Source organism: Apodemus sylvaticus, chromosome 16 (assembly GCF_947179515.1).
Source record: "Apodemus sylvaticus chromosome 16, mApoSyl1.1, whole genome shotgun sequence".
Classification (NCBI taxonomy): domain Eukaryota; kingdom Metazoa; phylum Chordata; class Mammalia; order Rodentia; family Muridae; genus Apodemus; species Apodemus sylvaticus.
In genome coordinates, this window is record NC_067487.1 from 38,672,541 (window position 1) to 38,695,015 (window position 22,475).

The following is a 22,475-nucleotide window of genomic DNA, read 5'->3' on the forward strand; positions in this document are numbered from 1 at the left end:
TACAAAAGTTTAAAGTAAACTGAAAACATTAAAATTTAGTGTGTATAAAAGACATATTTTTGTAGAAAACTTAAGAAAAGTCACAGAATGTATAGAAACTGGCTGAAACAGCTATTTGATTGATTCTGTAGGGCCCAAGTTTTCTATGACAGATTACATAAGCTTCTCTCTATCTAAATCCAGTGAAGAGAGTCAAAATTCTAGCAAAAACCTGAGAATCAGTTAAACAAAGAATTCTCACCTGAAGAACTTAGGATGGCAGAGAAACACCTTAAAAAAATGCTCAACTTCATTAGTCATTAGGGAAATGCAAATCAAATCAACCCTGAGATTTCACCTTACACAAGTCAGAATGGCTAAGATTAAAAATTCGGGAGACAGCAGGTGTTGAACACTCCTCCACTGCTGGTGGGGTTGCAAATTGGTACAACCACTCTGGAAAGCAGTCTGGCGGTTCCTCCGAAAACTGGGCACCTCACTTCCAGAAGATCCTGCTATACCACTCCTGGGCATATACCCAAAAGATTCCCCAGCATGTAATAAGGATACATGTTCCACTATGTTCATAGCAGCCCTATTTATAATTGCCAGAAGTTGGAAAGAACCCAGGTATCCCTCAACAGAAGAGTGGATGCAAAAAATGTGGTATATATACACAATGGAGTACTATTCAGCCATTAGAAACAATGAATTCATGAAATTCTTAGGCAAATGGATGGAGCTGGAGAATATCATACTAAGTGAGGTAACCCAGATTCAAAAGATGAATCATGGTATGCACTCACTAATAAGTGGATATTAACCTAGAAAACTGGAATACCCAAAACATAATCCACACATCAAATGAGGTACAAGAAGAACGGAGGAGTGGCCCCTTGTTCTGAAAAGACTCAGTGAAGCAGTATAGAGCAAAATCAGAACATGAAAGTGGGAAGAGTTGGGTGGGAAAACAGGGGGAGGGAAGGGGACTGATGGGACTTTTGTGGAGTGGGGGTCCAGAAAAGGGGAAATCATTTGAAATGGAAATAAATATATCAATAAATTAAAAAAAAAGAAAAAAATGAAATTCTGTCTCTGGATGGTCTTTCCCTCAGATTCTGCTCCACACTTTGTCTCGGTTTCTCCTGTGGGTATTTTATTCCACCTTCTAAGAAGGACCAGAGTATCCATACTTTGTTCTTCCTTCTTCTTGAGCTTAATTTGATATGTAAATTGTGTCTTGGGTATTCAGAGCTTCTGGGCCAATATCCACTTATCAGTGAGTGCATACAATGTGTCTTCTTTTGAGATTGGGTTACCTCACTCAGGATGATATTTTCCAGTACCAACCATTTGCCTAAGAATTTCATGAATTCATTGTTTTTAATTGCCGAGTAGTATTCCATTGTGTAAATATACCACATTTTCTGTATCCATTCCTCCGCTGAGAAGTATGTAGGTTCTTTCCAGCTTCTGGCTATTATAAATAAGGCTGCTATGAGCATAGTGGAACATGTGTCCTTATTACATTGTGGAGAATCCTCTGGGTATATAGCTAGGAGTGGTATAGCAGGGTCCTCTGGTTGTATTATACCCAATTTTCTGTGGAACCATCAAACTGATTTGCAGAATGGTTGTACCAGATTGCAACTCCACCAGCAGTGGAGGAGTGTTCCTCTTTCTTCACATCCTTACCAGCACCTACTGTCTCCTGAGATTTTTATCTTAGCCCTTCTGAGTGGTATGAGGTGAAATCTCAGGGTTGCTTTGATTTGCATTTCCTTGATGCTTAAGGATGCTGAACATTTCTTTAGGTACTTCTCAGCCATTTGATATTCCTCAGTTGAAAATTATTTGTTTAGCTCTGTACCCCATTTTAAAAAGGGTCATTTGCTTCTCTGGAGGCTAGGGATCTATCCCATATACAGTAACAAAACCCAGACACTATTGTAGATGCCCACAGTGCTTTCTGACTGGAGCATGACATAGCTGTCACCTGGGAGGCTCTGCTAGTGCATGACAAATACAGAGGGGGACACTCTCAGTCAGCCATTGAACTGAGCACAGGGTCCCTAATGGAGGAGCTAGAGAAAAGACCCAAGGATCTGAAGGGGTTTGTAGCACCATAGGAGGAACAACAATATGAGCTATCCAGTACCCCCAGAGCTCCCAGGGACAAAACTGTCAACCAAAGAATGCACATGGAGTTACCCATGGCTCCAGATGCATAGGCAGTGGACGATGGTTTTGTTGGACAACAAAGGGCCAGGAATTTGAGCAGCAGTGGTGGTCTTATTTGTCCTCACAGGTGTTTCAGCTCTCCTGGGAGACCAGTTCTTTCCTGGTGTTATTTGGGTATGGAGCACTGTGGCACAGGATCAGTTCCGGATGCCCATAAGTTTTTGCCTAAAGAGACATCTTAAATATCTATACATAAAGATTTTCGTGGCCATCAAATTGAAAATAAGAGTGCAGAAACAGCTCTTACACAGGCACTGCCTAGATAGATCACAGATATGTCCAGGGTTATTCTGAAATCCTCAGGTGTGAACAGGAATGCTGAGTGCTTCCTTTTTCAGGAAGGCCTGTTCTGGCTTCTGTGAATCGCGTTGGGTGGAAGGAAGGTAATATTCCTGTTAGGATTCAAAAACCCAAACCTGTGGCTCAAGACTCTTGTTGGTTATTCTGTTCACACATAAAGCCCAACCATGTTTTCACCTGCTGAGGAAAGATGACTTCCAGTGGTCCACATTGCACCACTACATACAAAAGGACAACTTGCTATGGAAGGGTATGCTGTGGCAGCTTTGAATAATACTGCTGGAGGACCCTGCTATACACTCCTGGGCATATAAACAGAGGATTCTCTGGCATGTAATAAGGACACATGCTTCACTATGTTCATAGCAGCCTTATTTATAATAGCCAGAATCTGGAAAGATCCCAGATGTCCCTCAACAGAGGAATGGATACAGAAAATGTATATTTAACCAATGGAGTATTATTTTTCAGTCATTATTTGAAATGTAAATAAAAATATATCGAATAAAATACAATGAATTCATGAAATTCTTTTATTTATTTATTTATTTATTTATTATTTACATTGCAAATGATTTCCCCTTTTCTGGGTCCCTACTCCCCGCAAGTCCCATAAGACCTCTTCCATCCCCCTATTCTTCCATCCACCCCTTCCCACTTCCCTGTTCTGGAATTCCCCTATACTCTTGCACTGAGTCTTTCCAGAACCAGGGGCCACTTCTCCATTCTTTTTGTACATCATTTAATTTGTGGATTATGTCCTAGGTATTCAAAGTTTCTAGGCTAATATCCACTTATTAGTGAGTACATACCATTATTGATCTTTTGAGACTGGGTTACCTCACTCAGTATGATGTTCTCCAGTTCCATCCATTTGTCTAAGAATTTCATGAATTCATTGTTTCTAATGGCTGAATAGTACTCCATTGGAATTCATGAAATTCTTAGACAAATGGATGGAACTGAAAAATATCATCCTGAGTGAGGTAACACAATGACAAAAGAACACACATGATATGCACTCACTGATAAGTGGTTTTAGCCCAGAAGCTTGGAATACCCAAGACACATTTCATATATCAAATGATGCCCAAGAAAGAGGAGAAACAAAGTATGGATACTTGGGTCCTTTGTAGAAAGGGGAACAAAATACCCACAGAAGGAGATGCAGAGACAAAGTATAGAGCAGAGTCTGAGGGAAAGACCATCCCGAGACTACCCTACCCAGGGATCCATCCCACATACAGTTAGAAAACCCAGACACTATTAAAGATGCTCACAAATGCTTGCTGACTGGAGCCAGATATAGCTGTCACCTGGGAGGGTCTGCTAGTGCGTGACAAATACAGAAGGGGACACTCTCAGCCAGCCATTGAACTGAGCACAGGGTCCCCAATGGAGGAGCTAGACAAAGGACCCAAGGAGCTGAAGGGGTTTGCAGTGCCATAGGAGAAACAACAATATGAGTCACCAAGTACTGCCAGAGCTCCCAGAGACAAAAACATCAGCCAAAAGGTACACATGGAGCTACCCATGGCTCCAGACACATAGGCAGCAGAGGATGATCTTGTTAGATACTAAGGGGAGGAAAGGCCCTTGATCTTGGGAAGACTTGATGCCGTAGGGTAGAAGAATACCAGGACACGGAAGCGGGGGAGGATTGATTGGGGAAGGGGAGATGGCTTATGGGATTTTCAGGGAAGGGGGGAACCAGGAAAGGGGAGAACATTTGTAATGTAAATAAAGAATATATCTCGATGGCGGCGGCGGCAGCGGCTGCAGTACAGCAGTGGCTGGTCCAGCTGAAGGGCCATCAGCAGTGGAACCAAGGCGATACAGGGTCCAGTTAGGCCCTGCACCCACGACCACTGACCTTCACTGACCAGCTGGGCTGCAAATAGCTGCGGTTTTGCGGAGCCTTTCGCTGCACGGAAACCACTTCAGAACTCGGCCTCTCTATCTTGATTTCAAAATCCAGTGACATCGGACAGTCTGAGGTACACAAACATAATCTGAGGCCAACACCGCGGGGGTCTGAGCCCGACGGGCGTTGGCCTGCACCCAGGCCCTTGGCTGTTGGGGTGGGGGGCATGGGGCACCAACCCAGTCAGGAGGTTTTTTGCCCGGGCCTGCGCGCGCGCCGCCATTTTGCCTGCAGGACAACAGAGAGCTCTGGCGCGCAGACCTGTAACAGGCATAGCCTGAGGCTAACAAAGCGGGGGTCTAGGCCCCAAAAGGCACAGGACTGACCCCAAGGACTGGGCGGCTTGGTGGGCCATCTGTGAGTCAACCCGCCCAGGAGGTTGTTAACACAGCAGACTCTCCCGGCGCTTTCGGGGAGCGCGGGCGCACTCGCAGGCCATCCTGGTGACCTGGTGGACCCAATTAACAGTCATAGCCCTAGGGGACTTGGCTCGGACCTTGGCAAAAAAAACTTAAAGAAATACAGGAGAACTTTGGTCAACAGGCTGAGGTCATGAAAGAGGAAACACAAAAATCTCTTAAAGAATTACAGGAAAGCACAAACAAGCAAGTGAACGAGCTGAGCAAAACCATCCAGGATCTAAAATCAGAAGTAGAAACAACTAAGAAAACTCAAAGGGAGACAACTTTGGAGATAGAAAGCCTTGGGAAGAAATCAGGGGACAGAGATGCAAATATCAACAACAGAATACAAGAGATAGAAGAATCTCAGATGCTGAAGATTCCATAGAAACCATGGACTCAACAGTTAAAGAAAATGCAAAATGCAAAATGCAAAAAGCTTGTAACCCAAAATATCCAGGAAATCCAGGACACAATGAGAAGACCAAACCTAAGGATTATAGGCATAGATGAGAGTGAAGATTTACAACTTAAAGGGCCAGCAAATATCTTCAATAAAATTGTGGAAGAAAACTTCCCTAACCTAAAGAGAGAGATGCCCATGAATATACAAGAAGCCTACAGAACTCCAAACAGACTGGACCAGAACAGAAATACTTCCTGTCACATAATAATCAAAACACCAAATGTTCTAAACAAAGAAAGAATATTAAAGGCAGTAAGAGAAAAAGGCCAAGTAACATATAAAGGAAGACCTATCAGAATCACAGCAGACTGTTCACCTGAGACTATGAAGGCTAGAAGGTCCTGGGCAGATCTCATGCAGATTCTAAGAGAACACAAATGCCAACCAAAACTACTATATCCAGCAAAACTCTCAATCACCATAGATGGAGAAACTAAGATATTTCATGACAAAACCAAGTTTACCCAATATCTATCCACAAACCCAGCCCTACAAAGGATAATAGGAGGACAACACCAATACAAGGAGGGAAACTACACCCTGGAAAAAGCAAGATAGTAACCTTTCATCAAACCCAAAAGAAGTTAAGCAATCAAATTTAAAAAATAACGTCAAAAATGATAGGAAGTAACAATCACTATTCCTTAATATCTCTTAACATCAATGGACTTAATGCCCCAATAAAAAGACACAGACTAACTGACTGGATACACAAACAGGACCCTACATTTTGCTGCTTACAGGAAACACACCTCAGGGTCAAAGACAAACGCTACCTTAGAGTAAAAGGCTGGAAGACAATTTTACAAGTAAATGGTCTCAGGAAACAAGCTGGAGTAGCCATTTTAATATCAGATAAAATTGACTTTCAACTCAAAGTCATCAAAAGAGACTCTGAGGGACACTTCTTGCTGGTCAAAGGAAAAATACAACAAGAAGAACTCTCAATCCTGAACATCTATGTTCCAAATGCAAGGGCACCCTCTTTCGTAAAAGAAACTTTATTAAAGCTCAAAGCACACATTGCACCTAACACAATAATTGTGGGTGACTTCAACACTGCACTTTCCTCAATGGACCGATCAGGAAAACAGAAATTAAACAGGGACACAATGAAACTAATTGAAACTTTGGACCAATTAGATTTAACAGATATATATAGAACATTCTATCCTAAAACAAAAGAATATACCTTTTTCTCAGCACCTCATGGTACCTTCTCCAAAATCGACCATATAATTGGTCACAAGACAGACCTCAACAAATATAAGAAGATCGAACTAATCCCATGCCTCCTATCTGATCACTATGGAGTAAAAGTGGTCTTCAATAGCAACAAAAACAACAGAAAACCCACATACACGTGGAAACTGAACAATACTCTACTCAATGTTACCTTGGTCAAGGAAGAAATAAAGAAAGAAATTAAAGACTTTTTAGAATACAATGAAAATGAAAACACAACATACCCAAATCTATGGGACACAATGAAAGCAGTGCTAAGAGGAAAACTCATAGCCCTGAGTGCCTCCAAAAAGAAAACTGAGAGAGCATACATTACCAGCTTAATGACACACCTGAAAGCCCTAGAACAAAAAGAAGCTATTTCACCCAGGAGGAGTAGAAGGCAGGAAATCATCAAACTCAGGGCTGAGATCAATCAAGTAGAAACAAAGAGAACCATACAAAAAATCAACAAAACCAGGAGCTGGTTCTTTGAGAAAATCAACAAGATAGATAAACCCTTAGCCAGACTGACCAAAGGGCACAGAGAAAGTATCCAAATTAACAAACTTAGAAATGAAAAGGGAGATATAACAACGGAAACTGAGGAAATCCAAAAAATCATCAGATCCTAATACAAGAGACTGTACTCAAAACAACTGGAGAATCTGGAGGAAATGGACAATTTCCTTGACAGATACCTAATACCGAAATTAAATCAGGACCAACTAGACCATCTAAACAGTCCCATAATGCCTAAAGAAATAGAAGGAGTCATAGAAAGTCTTCCAACCAAAAAAAAGCACAGGACCAGATGGTTTCAGTGCAGAATTCTATCAGACCTTCAAAGAAGAGTTAACACCAATACTCGTCAAACTATTCCACAAAATAGAAACAGAAGGAACACTACCCAATTCCTTCTACGAAGCCACAATTACGCTGATACCAAAGCCACACAAAGATCCAACGAAGAAAGAGAACTTCAGACCAATTTCCCTTATGAACATCGATGCAAAAATACTCAATAAAATTCTTGCCAACCAAATCCAAGAACACATCAAAACGATCATCCACCATGATCAAGTAGGCTTTATCCCGGGAATGCAGGGTTGGATCAATATACGGAAATCCATCAATACAATCCACTACATAAACAAACTCAAAGAACAAAACCACATGGTCATTTCATTGGATGCTGAAAAAGCATTTGACAAAATTCAGCATCCTTTCATGCTTAAAGTCTTGGAGAGAACAGGAATTCAAGGCCCATACCTAAACATAGTAAAAGCAATATACAGCAAACCGGTAGCCAGCATCAAACTAAATGGAGAGAAACTTGAAGCAATCCCACTGAAATCAGGGACCAGACGAGGCTGCCCCCTTTCTCCTTATCTTTTCAATATTGTACTTGAGGTACTTGAGCTCGGGCAATTCAACAACATAAGGAGGTCAAAGGGATACAAATTGGAAAGGAAGAAGTCAAACTATCATTATTTGCAGACGACATGATAGTCTACCTAAGTGACCCAAAAAACTCCACTAGAGAGCTCCTACAGCTGATAAACAACTTCAGCAAAGTGGCAGGTTATAAAATCAACTCAAGCAAATCAGTGGCCTTCCTATAATCAAAGGATAAGCAGGCTGAGAAAGAAATTAGGGAAATGACCCCTTCACAATAGCCACAAACAGTATAAAGTATCTTGGGGTGACTCTTACCAAACATGTGAAAGATCTGTATGACAAGAACTTCAAGACTCTGATGAAGGAAATGGAAGAAGACCTCAAAAAATGGGAAAACCTCCCATGCTCATGGATCAGTAGAATCAATATAGTTAAAATGGCCATTTTGCCAAAAGCAATATACAGATTCAATGCAATACCCAACTCAATTCTTCACAGAGTTAGAAAGAGCAATTATCAAATTCATCTGGAACAACAAAAAACCCAGGATAGCTAAAACTATTCTCAGCAACAAAAGAAAATCTGGGGGAATCAGTATCCCTGACCTCAAGCAATACTACAGAGCAATAGTGTAAAAAACTGCATGGTATTGGTACAATGACAGGCAGGAGGATCAATGGAACAGGATTGAAGATCCAGAAATGAACCCACACACCTATGGCCACTTGATCCTCGACAAAGAGGCTGAAAACATCCAATGGAAAAAAGATAGCCTTTTCAACAAATGGTGCTGGTTCAACTGGCGGTCAGCATGCAGAAGAATGCGAATTGATCCATCCTTGTCTCCTTGTACTAAGCTCAAATCCAAATGGATCAAGGACCTCCACATAAAGCCGGACACTCTGAAGCTAATAGAAAAGAAACTGGTGAAGACCCTTGAGGACATCGGTACAGGGAGAAAGTTTCTGAACAGAACACCAAAAGCGTATGCTCTAAGAGCAAGAATTGACAAATGGGACCTCATAAAATTACAAAGTTTCTGTAAGGCAAAGGACACCATCAAGAGGACAAATCGGCAACCAACAAATTGGGAAAAGATCTTCACCAATCCTATATCAGATAGAGGGCTAATATCCAATATATATAAAAAACTCAAGAAGTTAGACTCCAGAAAACTGAACAACCCTATTAAAAATGGGGTACAGAGTTAAATAAGGAATTCTCACCTGAAGAAATTCGGATGGCGGAGAAGCATCTTAAAAAATGCTCAACTTCATTAATCATTAGGGAAATGCAAATCAAAACAACCCTAAGATTTCACCTTACACCAGTCAGAATGGCTAAGATTAAAAATTCAGGAGACAACAGGTGTTGGAGAGGGTGTGGAGAAGGAGGAACACTCCTCCACTGCTGGTGGGGTTGCAAATTGGTACAACCACTCTGGAAAGCAATCTGGCGGTTCCTCTGAAAACTGGGCACCTCACTTCCAGAAGATCCTGCTATACCACTCCTGGGCATATACCCAGAGGATTCCCCACCATGTAATAAGGATACATGCTCTACTATGTTCATAGCAGCCCTATTTATAATTGCCAGATGCTGGAAAGAACCCAAGTATCCCTCAACAGAAGAGTGGATGCAAAAAATGTGGTATATCTACACAATGGAGTACTATTCAGCCATTAGAAACAATGAATTCATGAAATTCTTAGGCAAATGGATGGAGCTAGAGAACATCATACTAAGTGAGGTAACCCAGACTCAAAAGTTGAATCAGGGTATGCACTCACTAATAAGTGTTTATTAACCTAGAAAACTGGAATACCCAAAACATTATCCACACATCAAATGACGTACAAGAAGAAAGGAGGAGTGGCCCCTGGTTCTGGAAAGACTCAGTGAAACAGTATTCGTCAAAACCAGAACGGGGAAGTGGGAAGGGGTGGGTGGGAGGACAGGGGAAGAGAAGGGGGCTTACGGGACTTTCAGGGAGTCGGGGGCTAGAAAAGGGGAAATCATTTGAAATGTAAATAAATTATATCGAATAAAAAAAAAGAATATATCTAATTTAAAAAAAAAGAAAGTGGCTTTCATTACCAACACAACACTCACATCCTAGTAACTAGACCTAAGTTGGAAGGCAATCCCAAATGTTTAAGAGGCTGGAAATCACTTTAGGAGAAGAGCCAGTAGGCTCACTAACCTTCTGCTGTGTAAACCCTCCTTCTTTCCTGCTTCTTTTTGTACTTTTTTCCAGATTTTTTGTGATGTTTTGTTCTCAACGATTTCCTAAAATCTCGATTTTCCTCATAACTCTGTTATGCGTCTTATATTGTCTTCAAATATTCCTGAGGCAATCTCACTCACACACTTGGCCATAAAACACATCTCTGCCTTTTGAAAGCATAAAAGCAAAGTTCAGTTGCACAGAAAGTCTACACCTTAGTGCCTTAAAGGGACAGAGTGCAAGGCAAGTATCTTCCAGCTCTGCCCCGTGTCTTCCTTGACACAGAATATAGCACTGACTATCACCAAATGATCCTAATCAGAGACTCAGAAGGAATGTTACCATGAATTCCTGCCACAATCTACTCTCTGTGTGACAACCAAGGTACTATTTATGATGTTAAATTAAATCTTAGGTGTATTTTAAAAACTTACAATGGTGTTCCTGAATCATAATATTGATGGCCACCTCTATAACATGGTTTGTGTCCTTTCTTCATGGTTTGATCATCTCAAGTCAGATGAGAAAGATCCCCCTTGTTGCTTGAGCACCAGCTCATGTTAAAGCACTGTTAAAGTCTGGTGAGTGTGGCTTTAGCGTTAAAGATAAGCTTTTTACATTGTTAGCACAAATGCTTCATCTGCTATTCGTTTTCCTGTAAATAAGCAAAGATGTTAGGAAAGTGGTGCAATTCGGCTCCCTAGTTTTAGAAGCTGTTGGAGGCTCTCTTGGTGCCCTGGCTGGTTTGCACATAAACACTGTAGTCAAGAAGCCGGTGGGACTACGCTTATACAATACTAAAAACTGTCTGGAATAGGACTCTGATGTGTTAAGGAAACATGACAGCTGCTGCTGAGCGCCCCCCTAATCCACAAGAGTTCCAGAAAGCTGTCAAGACTAGCCAACTATCTTGGACCCCAGGCCAAGGATTGTAACACTCACTGGCTGGTTGGTGTTATTGGTCTTAAGGTGGCATTTAAATGATGGGTTAAATTATGGGTTGTGACACTTTTGGGGAGTTTAAGGACCCTTTCATAGGGGTGGCATACCAGATATCCTGCACATCAGATATTTACATTATGATTCATAACAGTAGCAAGTTATAGTTATGAAGTAGCAACAAAAATAATTTTATGGTTGAGAGACAACACACATGAGGAATTGTATTAAAGGGTCACAGCATTAGGAAGGTTGAAAACTACTGGTTATAATGGCTGAGAAGTACTTTAACAAGCCTGGGGTTCTTAAAACCAGACTCAGCTAAAGGCTAAGAAATCTTAACTACACAGACCTGCAACTGTAGGGTTTAGTGTTCTGCCTTCGTCAGCATTTCTATTCCTGCACAAACATCATGACCAAGAAGCAAGTTGAGGAGGAAAGGGTTTATTCAGCTTCCACTATCACATAGCTGTTCATCACCAAAGGTAGTCAGGACTGGAACTCAAGCAGGTCAGGAAGCAGGAGCTGATGCAGAGGCCCTGGAGGGTTGTTTCTTACTGGCTTGCTTCCCCTGGCTTGCTCAGCTTGATTTCTTCTAGAACCAAAGACTACCAGCCCAGGATGGCACTGCCCACAATGGTCTGGTCCCTCTCACCCTTGATCACTAGTTGAGAAAATGCCCCACAGCTGGATCTCCTGGAGGCATTTCCTCAACTGAAGCTCCTTTCTCTGTGATAACTCCAGCCTGGGTCAAGTTGACACACACAACCAACCAGTACAGGTCCCAATATTCAATACTCCCAGGAGAACCACGAAAGTAGCGTGTGCTGGTCACCATTGCTGCCTTTTTCTTCTGCCTCTGCTCTCTGCTGCTCAACCCAAGGGAAAGAAGAGTTGCTGATGACCAGGGAGAAGTTCTCCTTGCCTACTTACAATTTACATCTAGGTAGAGCACAAGGACCCCTCATCTAGCTAATTGGCAGTACTGCTACCATCTGCTTTATCATCTCTTCTGGACCTCCAACTCCCCACACTCATTCCTTACTATTTCCTTTCACTTAAAGTGGTGTTAAATGTTTTATTTATTTTTAATTAAAATATTATTTAACCGTTTCCCCCTCCCTTCTCTCTCTCCAGTGTACTCCAATTCCCTCTCAAATTCATGGCCTCTTATTAAATTATTATAGCTATATACATATATACATACATACATATATACATTATATATTGTGTGTGTATATCTATACAACCTGATGAATCATTTTTTATCGCCGAGCACTAATTTGATAATATAGTCTCCCTATGGTGTCCAGGTTGGCTTCAAGCTTCTGTGTATCTTAGGATTGCTTTAAACTCATGATCCTTCTGCTTTAGTTTCCAAGTTCAGTGATCTACATAGGCCAATACCCCATTTAGTGTTTTCTATTTCTAAACTAAAAGAACGTAGTAAAAATTTAAATATGTCCATGGTCTTGCCATGTTTGCTCAAAGGCTGTTTCTGCCCTTGTAAATCTCATGCCAGTGTTACCTTTATTTGCTTTGTTTATATTAGGCTCTTTGGTATATTTCCAAATATATCATTCTGTCTCTGATCTCTTTTAGATCTCTCTATATTCTATCCCTTTAACTTAGATCTAGTTTCCTGACCACTTTGATGTACAAACTCCACTTATGCCTACTTATATATTGAGTCTATATGAAGTTTTGGGGACACACACTACAGCACCCTTGTGGGTCATAGGAACAGTGTGTGGAATTGGTTTTCTGCATCATTACATGGATTGTGAGTATTGAATTCAGGTCATCAGGCTTATATTACTGGGCAGCAAGGACCCTTAGCCACTGAATCAGTTCATGCTCCCTTTCGTTTAGTTTTTTGTTTTGTTTTGTTTGTTGTTTTGGTTTTTCTTCCTTTCAGGTCTTGAAGGTCATTTCCTTTTAGAAATGTAAGAATCTCTTAGTTCAGATTATATGCCTTACTGATGTTTACTTATTTAAAGTAAACTTATTTAAGATGTTTATTTATCCCTATATTCAGGTGTATCTCCAAGGTTTGTTGAGGATGAGACATTTGTAAGTGAGTAAAGAAAGTTATTAAGAGACTCAGATAGCTACTGACAATTTCTGGTTTTTTTTATTTTGTTGTTGTTTATCATCTGAATGGTTGCTTGCTTCTATGTCCCATTGATAATCACCATGAAATCACTTCCTCAGCTTGGTGTAATCTTGACCCAGCACCTCTAGTCACCTTTTCTGTCAGGAAGAGTACCACTGCTTTTTGTTCATAACACTTTTGCTCATTTCTGTCTTACTGGATTCTCCAACAAACTCTGCCAAACCCAAGTGATTTCCATAATATCTCCCAAAGAAACACAATAAAGAAAATCTGAGGCATGGATGATTTGGCTAGACCTCCATTAGCCTTCCATGAGCTAATGATGTCCTTGACAAATGCTGGGCCAGACGGACAAGACAGCTACTCTGAGAAGAGAGAGATGAACCTGAGAGGCAGTTCCATACTTTGTAATAAAAGGTCCTTTTATGATCTGGAATTAGTAATTATAATACCAACCAGGAGATGACTATATATCAATTATATCCATAAAAAATAGTTGGGATGGTTTTCAAAATACCAATTTATATTAGAAAGCTTTCTGAATAAAAGAAAACCATGTGGTTGGCAGCTAGTGCCCTTCTGGTCTTCTTCAGCAGTGACAGATTGGTTCTTCCAGTCATAGAGTGGTGTCTGTTATCTTCCAGCATTTTAGCCAAAAGCAGACAACCCTTGGCCAAGGTCACACCTCTATCAGGGCAGCCTGTTCGGAAGGTTTGTTTAGCTTTCCCCGTGTGGACGTGTTTAATCCACTTGGTTGAGCTGTAGATCCTATGAGAAGATACCTCTCCTGCCACTGACATACACAACTCTGCTTTCTGTTTTGCCTTCTAATGGTTTACCACGTTTTCATAAGCACTTCATTACACAAGACTGGTTTCTGAGAAGGGTTGGACATTGGCCCTCCTTAGTTATCACACAACCTTTACATTCTGCTTAATATCCATATCTTGATAGTTTCCTGATACATTTTAAGTAAAAATAATTGAATATTGAAGGATAAATGATATTTTTTTTCAGATTTCATTAAAAAATCGGGCTTTTGTTTGCTCAGGCCTTTACTTTCCCTCAGCCTGGTTCATCCACGTTACATTAAAAAAACAAATGAATAACAAACAAACAACAAACAAACAAACAACAGCCTGTGAACCAATCAAACAACAAACAAAAAAACAAAAACAACACATAAACCAGGTATTAAGATGTAGTGAAAAACACATTAAAGTCTGGCTAGCTATACAGTCATTTTCTATATAATAATTTTTTATTTATCTTTCTATGCATCTGCCCTTAGCAAAACCATTGAGATTCAGAACGTAAGTGCATAAAAGCCTAATATGTCTCAAGGTCTGGCCAGACTGCTGTATTTTGACAGTTTTTTTTTTAAAAAAACATTTCTACACAGCGTACTTTCCTCTTTGTTATGTTTACATCCTTTACAAATTGGCAGTCAATTTAGGACTAATTAGACTAATGTTTCTTAATTAGAATACTTGATTAATAACAAAAACTCATATTCATACTCTCCATGTAACAGGAAGCCTAGAGCACTGTGGTCACATTTCATCCCAAAGTGCTCAGCAGTGAAATAAAATCTTATGGGGGACGGCCACTCATGCCAGCCCACTGGGCCGTCTTTGACGTTTTATGACCGTGACCCATTTCTGTGGCTGTGGGAATTGCTTTAGTTTGTCGGTGGGTGGCATGGTGAGTTTGCTTCCCACTCGCTTGATGGGAGGGAAGAAGCTGAGCGAACCAAGACCATTAAAGTAGGACCGAATAACTAATTAAACATAGATATTAATGACTTGGGAGAGGAGGTAAAAAGTGGCTATAAACATTCAAATAGAAGACTAGATTAGGAATGGAAGTGAGGTTAGTGAGATGGCGCAATGGAAACAGACACTTGCTGTTGAGCCTGATGACCTCAGTTTGACCTTTGGAGACCATGGCGGAAAGGGGAAACAGAGCCCTGAAGTTTGTCCTTTGGTTAACAACCCCCCCCACCACCACCATCACCACCACACACACATACACAAATAGGTAAAAATAAGTTAAGAATGGCAGGAACTAGCAGGAAGAACAAGATTATAAACATCTCAGTTCTGCATTTCCTGGGTCCACCCTCCATATTTCTGGCATGGTTCTGTCCTTGCTGCCCCTGCAGTCAATGCTGGAGATATCCATGGAAACAGATCATTGATGGCCTTAGGCAGGTGCTGGCAAAGGAGCAGACAGAGGAAAGCCAAAATAGTACTGGCAATTGGACCTGTGCGGTGGCAAGCTAAGCCAGTTTTCTTGCTTGTATTTGAAATGGTTATTTCAGTAGATTGGGGGTGAAAGTATTGCTTGACTGAGTTATGTTTCCAACTACTCTGCTTGAGAAAATCTTGACTTTTAAGTAAGAGATTGCCTGGAACAATATAACTTTATAGTTGTATTGATAGCAGGATTAGCAGCATTATCTGTGGGGAATGTAGCTTTATTCGTTTTCTCAAAAGATCACCTCCATACCCAAATTGTTGTGAATGACCAGACTTCTATTTTCTGCATTTATTTATATAATGAAGTGAAAATCATATACTTCTCTCCTGTGTACTTCTACCTGATGCAAGGCTCTGCACAGTTAAGATATTTCTGCTACGTCTCAACAGAAGCAAGAGAAACCAGGGAGGGGAGGCAGGATGTGGATGCATAGTTAACAGTGTCTAGAAGTCAGAACATCTGCCTAGATTCCAACCCTACTGTGGAATCAGTGTAAGTATACATTCCTTGATCTTTCAAATTTAAAGAATAAAAACTATTTGAAGATGGGAGGAATTAGTGGCTGGCAGTAGATCACTATGGTCTGCAAATCTGGCTTACTGATAATTATTTTATGCCTGTAGGAGACAGAATTTGGATGCACACTGACTGGTTTCGCTTCCACTTCTGTCACTTGTTAATTGCAATGGAAATCCATGGTTTAACACTAATTCACCCAACATGTATATGACCATGTCTCAGCTTTCTGGCTGAGTTCATCATCTTTGAAATAAACAACCGTACAGCTATATTGATTTATTTACAGTTGAAATTGGTTTTTGTACATATTCATAAATTTAATTTGGGCTTTAGGTATTTTTGTTGGACCCAAAAATAGTCTTTCAGGCTAAGGGAGACAAAGTTGTTTTAGGATTTAAGTGTGAGTAATGAAAGCCACCAATTTCTACTGTATTACTCATGTCTAAAATACAATACCACCTAAAAATAGATCATATAAAAATCCAGTGATTATATTACAAAAAGCATTTTAAGGGATATCAAAGATTAAATAACTATACCCAGAGGATTCCCTGGCATACAATAAGGACACATGCTCCACTATGTTCATAGCAGCCTTATTTATAATAGCCAGAACCTGAAAAGAACCCAGATGTCCCTCAATGGAGGAATAGATACAGAAAATGTGGTACATTTACACAATGGAATACTACTCAGCAATTAAAAACAATGAATTCATGAAATTCATAGGCAAATGGTTGGAACTGGAAAATATCATACTGAGTGAGGTAATCCAATCACAAAAGAATACACATGGAATGCACTCACCGATAAGTGGATATTAGCTCAGAAGCTCGGAATACCCAAGACACAATTCACATATCAAATCATCCCCAAGAAGAAGGAAAGAGAGGGCCCGGTTCTGTAAGGTTTGATGCAGCATTGTAGGGGAGTACCAGGACAGAGGAGTGGGAGGGGGTTGATTGGGAAACTGGTGGAGGGAAGAGGACTTATAGGACTTAGGGGGAGGAGGGAACCAGGAAAGGGAAAATCATTTGGAATGTAAACGAAGAATATAGAAAATTTAAAAAAAAGACTATCAGAAAGTAGAGGGAGTGGTGCTGGGAGTGGAATTTACAGACACCTAAGTACTCTCATGCTACAAACTGTAAAAACCAAAGGACAAAAACCCCAACTAAATTATAATGCATTTATGTAAGTGTCAGAAATTGCTGCATATGATGGGAGAACCTCAAATAAAATAATAATTTAATCAAAAGAGATAGCTCTATTTCATACCAAAGAAGTTTTGACTAGGGAGTTTCCCACTCTTTGGGGCAAATATTTAATGTGCTATTAGAGTACCAGGATCCTTTATTCTTACTCTATGTCTTTAAGACTTGCAACAACTAGACCCAGTCTGAACTACCTCATGGTCCAGGGTGCCTACTGAGTTACAGGCACCACATCCAAGTATTAAGTTTTAAGCAAGAAGAAGGGAACTAGAAAAGTTACTTGTCCTTCCTATCTAAACAGACTTCAGAAATCTCGTGGTACACACACTGCACACATGTGCATCTGTCTTTTATTTTTGCCTACAACTGAATCATGTGATTATATCCTATAAGATGTAGGGTTGGTTGAGAAGAACGGTGCCTTTCTGGGTAGCAATTTACACCTCTAAACATATTTGACAAGGACTGATAGTCTCTGTTGTAGACAGGGAAGAAAGAAATGGACAATGTCTTCACTGGCAATTTTACAGAAAATTCAGTATACCTTTCATAGAAATGCATTATCAGAAGCAAGAGCACAAAGTCTTGTGTTCATAAAATATTGGTGCATGTTCATTGCATTGATTTAGGTCTCAGAGAGTGAAGGTCACAGCTCCAGACAACTTAATAGACATTTCACAGCAGGGACCAACCAAAAAATGTAAATATATTAAATATGAAATTGAGAAAATGTAAAATAATGGTTTTTTTTTAAAATTTTTTATTGGTTCTTTTCACATTGTGCACCACAATCCCACTCATCTCTCCTCCCCATACCCAGACTCCATTCTTAAATCCTTTCCCTGAACAGAAAAAGAGTCTTGTTGTGGAAGCTGTCACAGTGTGTCACAGTATTCCCTTTTGTGCACACTTCTTGGTTTGCAAATGTTCATTGTAATGACTCCTTGGTAGGGTACAAGGCCTCTGGCTTCTGTTACTCTATCAATACTGGAACCTTGCTAGGACTCCTCTTTCTGTTGTTGCCTTGTGTCATGGAGATTCTATAGTTTTGAATCAGTGGCACTGGACACTCCAGCAGTTCATTGATGGGGTAGATGTTAGAGTGGATTAATTCAAATCCTCAAACCTGCTCTAGAGAGCTATCTGAGCTGGTCAGCTTCTTGCTTCTCCCACTATCACTCCCTCAGGGCTGACTCACCTGGTAACCTCCTTAACCAGGACCAGCTCTTCCCTGCTGCACAGGTGGGGTATAGGGCTTGCTCTCTCTAGTGTTTCAACTGGTAAGGGACATGGCCAATTCTCCCACTCTCATGACCCCAGGGCCAGCTCTCCAGCCTGTCATAAATAATGAAGGTCAAGAAAAGCAAGGAGGTCATCTCTTCTTCTTCTGCACCACCATCCATCAAAAGGGGCAGGGCCAGCTCCCCTGCATTCACTCCCTTGGGGCTGGCTCACCTGCAAACCCCAAATCCAGAGCCACCAGCTCTACTCTTCTGTCCAGGCACGGTGCTGGGCCAGCTCTTCAAGAACTGTAGCAGATGAGGGTCAGGGAAAGCTCCTGGTCTCATGACCCCAGGTCCAGTTCTCCAACCTGTTATAGGCGGCAAGGGGCAAGGGTCAGGGAGGGCACCTCTCCCTCTCCCAAGCTTACTGATGGCAGACAAATCATGGGGCCAGTTCTGCCATGCTCACATCCTCTGGGCTGCAAACCCCATATCCAGGGCTAGCTCTACTGTGCTGCCCAGGTGAGGTGCAGGGCCTGTTCTTCCACGTGCTGCAGCAGGTGAGAGGCAGGGCCAGGTGTCCTGCTATCATGATTCCAGAGCCAGGTCTCCCAGTTGCTGCAGGTGGTGAGGATTGAGGGAGAGTAGAGGAGGGTCTCTCCATCCATCCCTCCCTCCCTCCCTCCTTCTCACCCTCTCTCTGTCTCTCTGTCTGTCTCCCTCTCCCTCTCCCTCCCTCTCCCCCCCTTCTCTCTCTCTCTCTCTCTCTCTCTCTCTCTCTCTCTCTCTCTCTCTCTCTCTCTCTCTCTCATCCATTACTCACTGTATGGTAGATAAGTGGTAGGGCCTGTTCTCCCAGTTTACGTCCTTGGTAATGGTGGCAGTGGGGGGAGGGGTGGCTCGCCTGCAACCCCCAAATATGAGCAGAGCATACTCTCCCAACTACTGCAGTTGGCTAGGGGTGGGGTCAGCTCTCCTGCTTTCATGCCTCAGGGCCAGCTATCCCATGATGCACAAATGAGGGGTGTAGGCAGTTCTGCACAGTCCTCAGACATCAACATGTCTGCCTGGTCTTTGGTGGTTACAGACCTCTACTATTGCAGGACCATGAACCCAGACATAGGCTCTGGTGGCATCACAGGCCAGGACACCACCAAGTTTTCCAGGTGGCATTACTGGCTACTTACATCAAGCCGTTCCTCACTACCCTTGAGTGAACAGTCTGCAGTTCTGCCTCTCTTCGCTGTGCCTACCTCCTTATATTTCTCTTTCTCTTCTGTTTCTCCACCATCTACTTGCTCCTCTTCGTGGTGGTGCTTGGGACCTCTGAGTGTCTGGGGTTGATTTCAGGAGCGCCTTATCCTGCTTGTGCATTATTGAGCCACATAGGAGTAATCTTGGGCATGTGTTGGTCATCTCAGACTAGCTCCCTACCTGGGCCCCAGGGCACCAGTCTGGTGGTTGTACGGGGCTTGCTCCTTGTCTGCCTGGCCCACTCAGGTGGTCCCATGTAAGGGTCATCTGTATCAGGCTCACTTTCCCCAGTACCTGGCCCATGATCTAAGGCAGGGTTCTTTTGGTCTCTGACTTGCTCCAGGTCCTGGGAATCCATTCAGGCCTGAGAGGCACCAGACTGATGGTCATCTCAGGCTAGCTCCCTGTCTTGCCCTTGGCACTGGACTGGTGGTCATCTCAGGTTCACCTCTTTTTCAGAGAATGGTAGGCTACTACTACTCATCATTTAGATGTTCTCTGAACACTGAACTTACACATAGCCTCTTTCCTCTCTGTCACCTACTGACACACATGTGACACAGCAGCCACATTTGTAATGTCTCTAGGGGCAGGGAATTAATTTTTATTTATTTCCATTTATTCCATTTATTTATTTATTTATTTATTTATTTATTTAACATCCTAGTTGCAATCCTCCTTCCCCCTCTCCTTCCAGTCAAATCCCCTCCCCCATCATCCTCTCTCCTTCTCCTCAGAGAAATACCATTTTCATTTATGCTTGCTAACTTCTATCAGCCACAAAATACCTTTGCTGGCTTCTCTGAACTCAAACCCAGTCTATGAGGCCCCCTTGTCCCTGACTACTTAGATATAGTCGGCATCTTTTCTTCTCAAATGTCAAACTCTCTCTGAGCTGTTTGGTAATAGTTTACTCTGAGTTTCACAGCCTAAATGAACACTAGAGTTGTGGACCCACCCCATCTTCTGCATCCATCTATCCATCAGTTTTTCACCTCTGCTCATTACCTTATTGTCTTCTTCTTTTCCCTTCATCTGTTCTTTCTTTTCTCCCTTAAAAAATGTCAACCTGTTTAAATCTGTTATTTTCATTGATCATGATTGGGAACTGTTACATCTGTTCCCTAGCTGTTATTATATGCACTGGAGAGATGGTCATTTTCAGCTTTAAGAGCAAGCAGACAATATTTACCTATATCTTCATATTTTGTTGGAATCAATAGATTTTCATTTTAAGAAAACTGTCCTTTATGCATACAAGTCTGGATATTTCACCCACCAGGTTGTCTATGGTTAACTCCATATAGCTTTTCAAGTTTCTTAACAACCATCTCTTGAAGATTTACTGTATACCAAACAAGGAGGCAGATACTACAGATTGAATAAGACTCAGTCCCCACCCCCTGCCCCCACCCCTTTCAAGGAACATGTGGAATATTTGGAGAAGCAGCCCATAAAATCCAGAAGTCACAATTAAAATAGTGGTTCAAAACAAAAACATATAAATGCCTTATGGCTTGTTCTCTGAAAGGGTTTGAAAGGAAATGTTCAGGCATAGATAAACAACGTAAGTACCTTGTCCCTAGTTTCTTAGTACCTATCTACATTGTAGTGAAAGACTTCTCAAACTGCTTTTCAAAAGAAAAGCAACAGTAAAAACCATTGATGATACTTCCGTGAATCCCATTAAAAAGCAATATTTTCTACTTTTTGAAAATTATTCTAATGCATTTTTGTCCCATATTCTAGATTCACTATATGGCACTCATTCAAAAATAGAGAATCACTTTGTAACAAGGTATTCCTTCCTTGATACTGATGACTAGTGTTTCATTTAAAATGTCATTTTAGAAGCAATAGTCAAATTCCTGGACTCAAAGACACAAAGGCAGCAGGATTTTCCACAAAATCATACAAATGCATACAAAAGATAACTTTTTTCTTTAAATTTAGGAAGAGACAATTTCTTGAGTTTCTAACTAGTAGCCTAGGATGAGGAATAAATTACATAGTTTTGAGATATCCTTAGCTCTTCTCCAGCACGGATAAAGCATATTTTATTATTGTAATCTTGGGGACATGTGAAAGGAGGTGACCTCCTTTACCCTCAAAGATGGGATATATATTTCTGTATTTGAAATATTCACATATCCCGTGACCTCAACTAAGACCGTACGTTAATACAGAGAAAGCAGCTGAGAATTGAAGACAGTTTCACATTATTTTTATATCTGCTTACATTTTAACTTATTCAGAAATATCAACTTCAATCTGTGTGGAAAAGCAGATGCAGGAGTAGAATTCAGGGGTGGGGGAAGTCATTATTCGTATATGACATGCAGGCTCCTGCTTCTCTGTCTTGATAGCAAAAGCAGCTTCCCAGAGCCTTTCAACTACTTTGAGTATAAGAAAAGAAGGCATAAAGTGGGAATGTGGTATGTAGCAAACAGAGGACTATGGGTACTTGCCATATTGCTAAAAAAATATGTAGCAATGAAGAGAAGGGACACATGCAAGGGAATCCTGACTTGACAGGATGGGAAATGATGGAGAAGTTGGAGACCCATACTCTAGAAGCGACCTAGACTTGTAAAAATGCTTGAAATTCAGCAAGAATAGACAACTTTAAAAGGGAAAATTTTAGTCTTCAACATACATGTTGAAATCAACAATCTATTTGTGTTTCAAATGTTTAAAGGGTTCATAACGGCACAGCATTAAAATGTCCCTTCATCCACTGTTCCCAGCCTTTTAATCACAACCCCAGAAGCATCTGACATTACAA

The 22,475-nt window shown here is 41.2% G+C and overlaps 1 non-coding gene across 1 annotated transcript; it reads right to left on the bottom strand.

Moving 5' to 3' along the window:
• Positions 1 to 20,151: 20,151 nt before the first annotated feature.
• On the bottom strand, positions 20,152 to 20,284 carry LOC127667140 (small nucleolar RNA SNORA17). The gene has a single exon (XR_007973799.1). It is a non-coding gene; the product is annotated as a small nucleolar RNA SNORA17 (small nucleolar RNA).
• Positions 20,285 to 22,475: the final 2,191 nt, after the last annotated feature.